The sequence below is a fragment of the Melozone crissalis genome, unplaced genomic scaffold, assembly GCF_028551555.1.
Source record: "Melozone crissalis strain CALT ecotype California unplaced genomic scaffold, PUWL_Pcris_2 ptg000027l_1, whole genome shotgun sequence".
Taxonomy (NCBI): Eukaryota; Metazoa; Chordata; class Aves; order Passeriformes; family Passerellidae; genus Melozone; species Melozone crissalis.
In genome coordinates, this window is record NW_026535805.1 from 39,876,994 (window position 1) to 39,884,927 (window position 7,934).

The following is a 7,934-nucleotide window of genomic DNA, read 5'->3' on the forward strand; positions in this document are numbered from 1 at the left end:
CATCAGAACCATGTACATGACCAACTACCCTGAAATGTGGTGATAATGTATGTAAATATTTTTCTACTGAAGAACATTAACCAGGTGCATTTTTGGCTGAATATCAGCAATTTTGTGGTGGGAGCTGATTGTGCAAGGTGTATGAAGATGCAAATGGTTCAGTCTTCCCTGTGTGTACAAGAAACATCTGACTGAAGTGTCATGTCTGGAGTACAAGTTCAGATTTTTTAACAATCTTAAGCAGTAACTTGCTCAAGCCTAAAATAATCAGGGCTCAGACTATTCATGTTTTGCAATATTTTTAGCAGCCAATAAGTAATCGGTGTGTCTTTTCCCACACAACCTCGATGAACAATTCTGAAAAATAAAGCTGTGTCATAGATTACACCAGACCCAATGAGAATGCAGCAGTTGTGCAGCCCTGAGAGCTGTGGATTCTCTGATACCCGAACCACGGTGGGAGGCCAGACATTCACAGGATGTCCTGGAGCCTCTGATTTTTCAGTCAAACTTTTTAAGTCCTCCTGAAGAAGATGGCTGCAACACAAGTTGACCAAGCATGTTGTCCGATCAGCATGGACAGCTGTGGCTTTAAACAATGGCAGCCATTGTTAGGTCAATTTTAAAGTAGGTCCTTAAAGTTAATGTGATTATGCAAATGTTGCCCTAACTACCATGGCTGTCTTATATCCTTCACAAATGAGTGCATTGTCACTTTTCATTATGTGCATACAGCCCTGGTGGTTTGGTGGTATCATTGTATCTCTTGGAAATGGACCATGTAAAGGCCATTCACTGTTGGCACTGCATTGTGCTCTTCCCCAAGCAGAACAACCTTCACCCACAAATGAGGGTGGCAGAGATTTTCAGGCCAAAACCTGCGTGTGTTATTCACATGATTACTCCCATTGACTTGGCTGGAAACTCTTGCAACAGGCATGGAAGAATTAGGCTAAAATACAGTTGTGAAATTAAGTCCAGTCCACTCTAAATCATGATGTATCTGAACCAACTTCTGACAACCTTACTTCTAAGATAAAAGGTTTTGTATTAAATCACTTGCAGCATAAATTGAAAAATTAACTGGGGGGAAAAAACCCCAAACATGTCAGACAACTTCTGAGTATGATTTTTTCCGTAGGGTCTGTATGATTACTATTATTAATTTGATTTTAATAATGAAATACCCTTTTACAGAAATCCGCGATCACGAATGAGGAAGCTGAGAAATCTCAGGATCTGTGTGATCTGGAAGGTGGCGGATTTCAGACGACTCATCAGTTGGGGGACATGACTGATTTCAGACTCTTGGTTGCATTGCTTTCAATGAAAACCAGTGACTTGCAGTTTCAGTTCTCATCACAGAAGATGTTCTCACAGCAATCTCTTGTTTGGATGGTTTTCTCTTTTTCTGAGTGTGGAGTCTGATGTTTGTCTGAGTTCCGTCCTTTGTGAGTTTTTGTTCTGGTGAACAAGAGTCTCCTTAAAGCAAGCACATGATATTTAGATTCAGACTGTCTGTTGGGATTTGGGCCTGCTCAGTAAAATATCCATCCTTTATTTCTAACAAAAACCCACAATATATGTATATAATAGATACAATAGAGACAGAGATTTGCATGCACTTACCCAACATGAGTAAAGGTAAGGGAAAATCATCACCTCCCAGGGAAGTCCTTTGCTGACTTGCAGCAGCTGTCTTCTGAACACAAACTTCTTCAGCAGATTCAAGGGCATGGAAACTGCAAGGGTGGCACACTCTGTTGCTTGGTTCTCAAAACATCCTCATCACTGCAACACTTCAACATTGCTCCAGAACTTCAGTGTCCTTGGCCAGCCTGCGTGCTCAGTCCAGAGAAATCTGGTCAGCCCAAACCCACACATGTAGCAGCTGGGCTCTTCTTTCACAGTGCCTGGTTTTGCTGCAAAGCTTGGATTAGGGTGTGGACACCTGCTTTGGTGGAGCAAGGCTGAAGCTGTAGCACCCTCAGCATGGTCTTCAAGAGAGTACAGGGCTGCCTTTGGGACACTGAGCCTTCCGGAAAAGTTCCTGTGCTCTAGACAAAAGTGGATTTCTGTTATTGGAAATCCTTTGGGAAAAGTTAGTTATGGATGTTAAAGATGAAAGAAGAGCTTGTATCACTAACAGGAAGGCAAAGGAAGGTATCAAATAAATTTGCACATTCACAGTGCTCAATCTGTCACATGAAAACCAAGTCGCTCCATTGATGAACTGCCAGAGAGGATGGTAATAAGTATTTTCTGGATGTCGGACAGACAGCACAGCAAAACTTGGTAGTGACAAAAAGGAGGGGGGACTGCTGGAATAATCAGCATCTTATTTTAATCATCATGCTTGCTGCTGTGATTTCTGTGTGAAATCGTGGTGTAGATGTGTGTCAGGTTCAGTCCCCCCTGACCACACTGAGTCTGGCTCTGAGATCCCACAGTAGCTGCTCCAGCTGGGTGCAGTGAAGGTTTGCAGGTTTAGAGAACCCTGGGTTTCAGAGCAGTGATGGAGGAGGCCCTGTCCCATCAGTTCTATAGCTTATCACCATACAAACTGCATTTGAAGTTGTTATGGGTTTTCTGTTAAAGGATGTGGCCTCAAATCAGAAGTTGGTGAGAAAAGTATTACTGCAACCTCTTTGATTAAAGAAAGTTAAGGATGTTTCTGTGGTGGTGATAGCCCAGGAGGGGAGCCTGTGAGCTGCTGCTCCTGGACTGCCACTGTGGGACCTTCATGGGGCAGCAGGAGAATCCATCCCCTTCCTGGGCAGGTGAGAAGATGCTGGGAGGGTGACAAAGGTGGGTGTAACGTGGTCTGGTGGGCCCTATTCCTGGTGGGCTTCCAGCCAGGAGCATATCATCTCCAGTGAAAGGCTTTTGTGTACCTCCCTGACTGGAAGATGTTACTTGAGATACAATCAGAGCTCACTTTGCAGTGGAAATGATCCTGAACCTGGGAATACCAAGAGAACCACTGTGAGTATGTGAGGCCTCTGCTGAGTGGGAGTGGCAGGAGCACAGGGAGTGGCAGCAGCACATCAGCCATGGGCAGGGAAATGATCCATGTCTTTAGTCCTGGCCACGCATGGGCTTGTGTTCCCTGCTGTTATGGAGATCAGAGACTTTTATCAATCCTTTTGGAGCAGTGTTTGGGCCTGAACCCTATCAGGGGCATGTGCCTTGATGAAACAGAGATGAAGTGGGCAGCAGTGCACAGGGGATGGCCAGTATGAGCAGAGCAGAAAAGAAAAGCCAAGTATAATCTCTTTTATTTATTATTTAACTGAAAGGTATTTTAGGCCTACGACTACAGCAAACCACATTTCTTTGGTGCAAGAAGGCTTAGCTGAGCAGGTAGGAGCTCTAACCTCTTGCAGATTTCCCTTTCCCAGCCAGCAGCACAGGCTAGCAGCACCTTTATCTGAACAGGAAGGCTGAGCCAGCACCTCAGAGGTCTCTGCCTTGAGCTGGTAGGAACACAGATATCAAAAACCCACCACTGAAAAAGTGATAGCCTCCCTGCACCTTCAGATAAGTCCTGTGCTGATGCACACGATGAGAGAGTTACTGAAACACGAGGGAGGCAGCGGGCAGGAAAGCACACCTGCAGGCACCCTTTCAAGGCTCTCTGGGGGCTCTCTGTGCAGGGAGGGCCACGGCAGGCTTGCAGCTGGGCTGGCAGGAACCGGGAGATGCAGAGGTGGTCGCTATGGTTAGTGTAGAAACCTGACTGGGGAGAGCTTCCTGAAACTTTCTTCTTCGCTGTCTTCGCTGCTCTGACAGATGTGTGCACAGAGCGTGTCTTGGAGCTGTGGTGATGGGCAGGGATTGAATCAAGGGGTAAAAGTTGTTTTCTCATGAAATGAAATTTCCTTGGCTGTGAGTCGAGCTAGGCTGTAAGTGTGGATTTGCGCAGCCTGAGAAGTGGAGGCGGTTTTACAAAGCAATTAAAAATTCAGCAATGATTCTGATACTCAAATGGATTGGAAAAATGCCTTCTAGAAATGTCATGTATCAAGAGGGATTATAAAAAACAAAAACAAACTCAACAACCCGATCACCAATAATTTATGGAAAAATAATAGCAGACTGGATACATTTTGCAGCCCTTGACAATGAGCTGTTTAACCACTGCCAGCTTGCAAACACAGCTGAAGGCAGAATCTGAACCTCTCTGATATATCTTCATTATCTTACCTCCAGCAGTCACTGAGAGCAAAAAAGTCACAAACAAGTTTGTGCTGGTAGTAGGGTCTTCAGTGAAAACCGCTGAGACATCAAAGTCAAGTTCAAAGAAAAGAGCCAAACAAAGGGAACAAGTGCAATTGGTCAGGAAGCACGACTTCCTTTTGAATTAAGACATCAGACTGGAGATTGAAGGATGTGACCAGTGTCTTTCCTTGGCCACCCAGGCAGAACTCCACCATTGCTCCTGAGCAATGTCTGCTCTCATGACGGGCTCCACCCATGCTAGGAAACAAGGACATAGGCAAAATGGAGACCAGCGCCTCAAAACCATTCTTTCTCAAACTGAAATATTTTTAACATGCTCATTAAACACAAAAAAAAAATCAACTACCAAAAAAATCTCACCAAAAAACTCAAAAAATTACCAAAACAAAACAATAAACAAAACCTCGACACATTTTTAATAGATTTCTAGAAACAAGCCTTTTGTTTTGTGCTTTTCCATCGCACCTATCTCAGATCAGGGATGAGGTGGAAATACAATTAAGTTTGGCAGGAGTAAGAGAAGGTTATGATTATGATGGTCCCATCACAATGTTACAGAAACATCCTTTGCCTGTGTGCCTGCCTGTGAGGACTTAGGGAGGGCTGATTGTCATTGACTTAGCTGGCATGGATAAGGATTAACATTACAAATACAGAGAAAAAAACCTAACTTTTTTGAAGGATCACTCTATGCTATGGAATATTCAATTCCTTGCTTGCTTTCTGCTTTACTTTCAGCAGATTTACTTTGGCTCCTGACTACAAAGTCTGGCTCTTTCATTCAAGCTCTAATATTTTTTTCCTAAACCAATTCAAGCTCTGGCCCTTTTTCAGTTTAGGCTTACAGCTGTCACATGGATCAGACCTGTGGGAGTTGAAGCCCCAGGATTCCCTGCATAGAAGGCTGAAGAATGACAGGGAATTAGCTGGGAAACACCTCACACTCAGATACTATTGTTTTTGCCCTGGCTCCTTTGCCTCTTTATTTTCAATTAGTGGCACATGCTGAAATGATAATTTAAATTCTTTTCAGAAATGAAAAGAATTCCCACTGACAACATTATTAAGTTATAATTACAGAGGATGAAAAGATTAATAGGAATTTGAGCCAAATATCTACTCTCCAATTAAATGAGAACTTGACTGAACCTGCTTTCCTTTCACTTAGGTAGGTTACTCTAGGTTTGAGTGTGTCCAGGACGGCCACACACCTGGGCAAAGGGCCACTGCTAGGACAGGCAGCTGTCACCAAGACCATTTACACAGACTTGCCTCAGGACAGCTCTTGCCTCCATCTCAAAATTCCATCTCAAGATGGAATTTGCCAGAGAGGTGGAACTCCTCTTGGGCCTCTGGAAGATGTGTGCTTCAGACAGTGAGGAGAGCAGGGTCACAGAGGGACATTTACGTGAGAAAGGTGTGTAGGAGGTGGCACTTGGCTGCAAGGGAAATGCAGCCACTATTGATGGAGGGAAAATCATCAGCTTCCTGAGTCTAGCAACCAAAGAAAGCCTCTTCCTTCACCCATGCTGGGCAGCACATGCATGCAGAAACAAACTGGCCTGAACCTACTCGGTGTTCTGCATTTTCAGTGAAATGAGAAACAGGGAAAAGAAACATTTTCCTCCATATTAGCTCTAAGTGTGCCCATGAAGAAGATTATTATTGTAATAGTCATACATGTTTAAAATGGATTTTAAAGCAAGTGAGGGTGTAGGAGAAAAAAAGCTCACTCCTTTTTGGGCACCTGCAGGCTGAGCTTCCATGGGATAATGAACTGTTTAAACTCACGCAGGATCTGTGCAGTTACCACTGGAGCCATGAAAGGCTGGAGTTTTGCCTTGAAGTCCTGTTGTAAGCCTGGCCTTTCTTTTCCCCTTTTTTCTCTTTAGAAGCTGTAACACATTGCCTAAGCAGCGTGGCATGCCTCAAGGCAGGCCTGTCCCTGTTCCCGGGTCGCAGGCCGGGTCCCTCAGGCCTCTGGCGCCTTGCACAAGCGGTTTGAGGCGGCAGCCCTGGCACCGGCAGGGGCTCCCGCAGACTTCCCCTTCCCCGGGATCCCTGCCCGGCCCCGGGGTCCTGCCGGGGGGAACTGCTCAGAAACGGCCTCGGGCCGGCTCTCCTGCCCCCAAACCGCACAGGAGGGATGGATGTGAGCACACCAAGCAATGGGGAGGGGGCTGCTGCAAGCACCGCTCCCTTCTCACGCCAAAAGCACACGAGCAGGGACCTGTGCAGAGGGTGGGAAAGGCCCTTTTGCTCCTCTCCTTTTCTGTGCACTGCATGGTTTGAGGGCCAGTGTGTGGCTTCAGCTGGGAGGAGTGGGCTGGTGCTGGGTAAGGAGCTAAAAAGGGCTGGAAGGCACCTTTGGGGGTCAGCACACACATGGCTACTCCTTCACTGTGGAGCTGAAGTCTGCTCTCATGAATATCAGTATGTCTTTGAAGCACTTGCATCAACTTACATTTCTGCAATTTATTTTCAAGCTACTCAATAAATTGGTTTTTTTTTTCTGACAGGATGCCTTTTATTTGTTTGTTTGTTTTGTCAGGAATTGCTTTTATCTCTAGCCTTCCTAGGGCTGAAAGACCCTCAGGATGTCAGCTGTGTGAGGCTCTTGCAGGTCTGTCCAATTATTTGCTGTGAAGCACAATGCACCAGGGTTTCAAAGTATATTCTCACCTCTGTTTTCTTAAGACAAGCATGGAAAAAAGCCTGTTCTACAGTTACAAGAACTCCAGAATATTTTTCTCTTATTCAATTGGTTTCTGACCTGATTGTCCCTAGATGAAAAAATAAATTAGCCAGCATTGTGGGATAAGGGCAGTTTTGCACAAAAGGTGCAGTGAGTCTCCCACTGACTGAAGCTGACCTGGACTTTGGTGTCAATAGAGATGTGCTCTGAGACCACAACATGCTCAGTACTCAATGTTTTGTGCTGTGTTCCTTCCACTTCCTTAACAATCAATGAGAACCGAGGATTTTGAGGCTATAGTGTACAAAACTCTATTCCTTGCTTATCTAAGTGTGCTGGGAAAAACCTTCTTGCCTTGATTGTTGCCATTAACACCACCGCCAAAAAACTGAAGACAAACAAGATTAGGAGGCCACGCAGGTTTAAGTAAAAAAAGAACACACTTTATTTATCTACAAGGCAGTACATTGTTGTATAAAAAATTAAGTGCAGATAAAGCTGCACCAAATGCTATTAAGGCAGCAAAGTCAGAGGCTGTTATAAAAACACAAAAAAAATAAAAAAATAAAATAAAATCAGTGTTTTGCCATATCAATAAAGATCTGATATGGCAGTACAAAGAACCATGTACTTCTAAGAACCTGATTCAGTACACAAGACCCAAGTTAGGGAACAACCAGCTAGACATGGAACAAAAGAGACAACATGAACAAGACAGTGTTCTCCCAAACATATGAAGGTGCAATGCATGCTGTTACAAACCAATGAGAAACAAAACAACACATCCACACAAATAAAAATCTCCCAAGAACAGTGTTCAAAAATATTGCTTATAAAAAAAGGGGAAAAAAATATAAATGATGTAAAAAAAAAAATTAAAACAAAAAGGTCTGAAATGCTAGTGCATAGTCAATTAGCTAACATCAACATTTGTTTTTTTCCATATAAAGCTCTACTGCTCCTTTTACACTAGCAGCATGTCTACACGCTAAGGTCT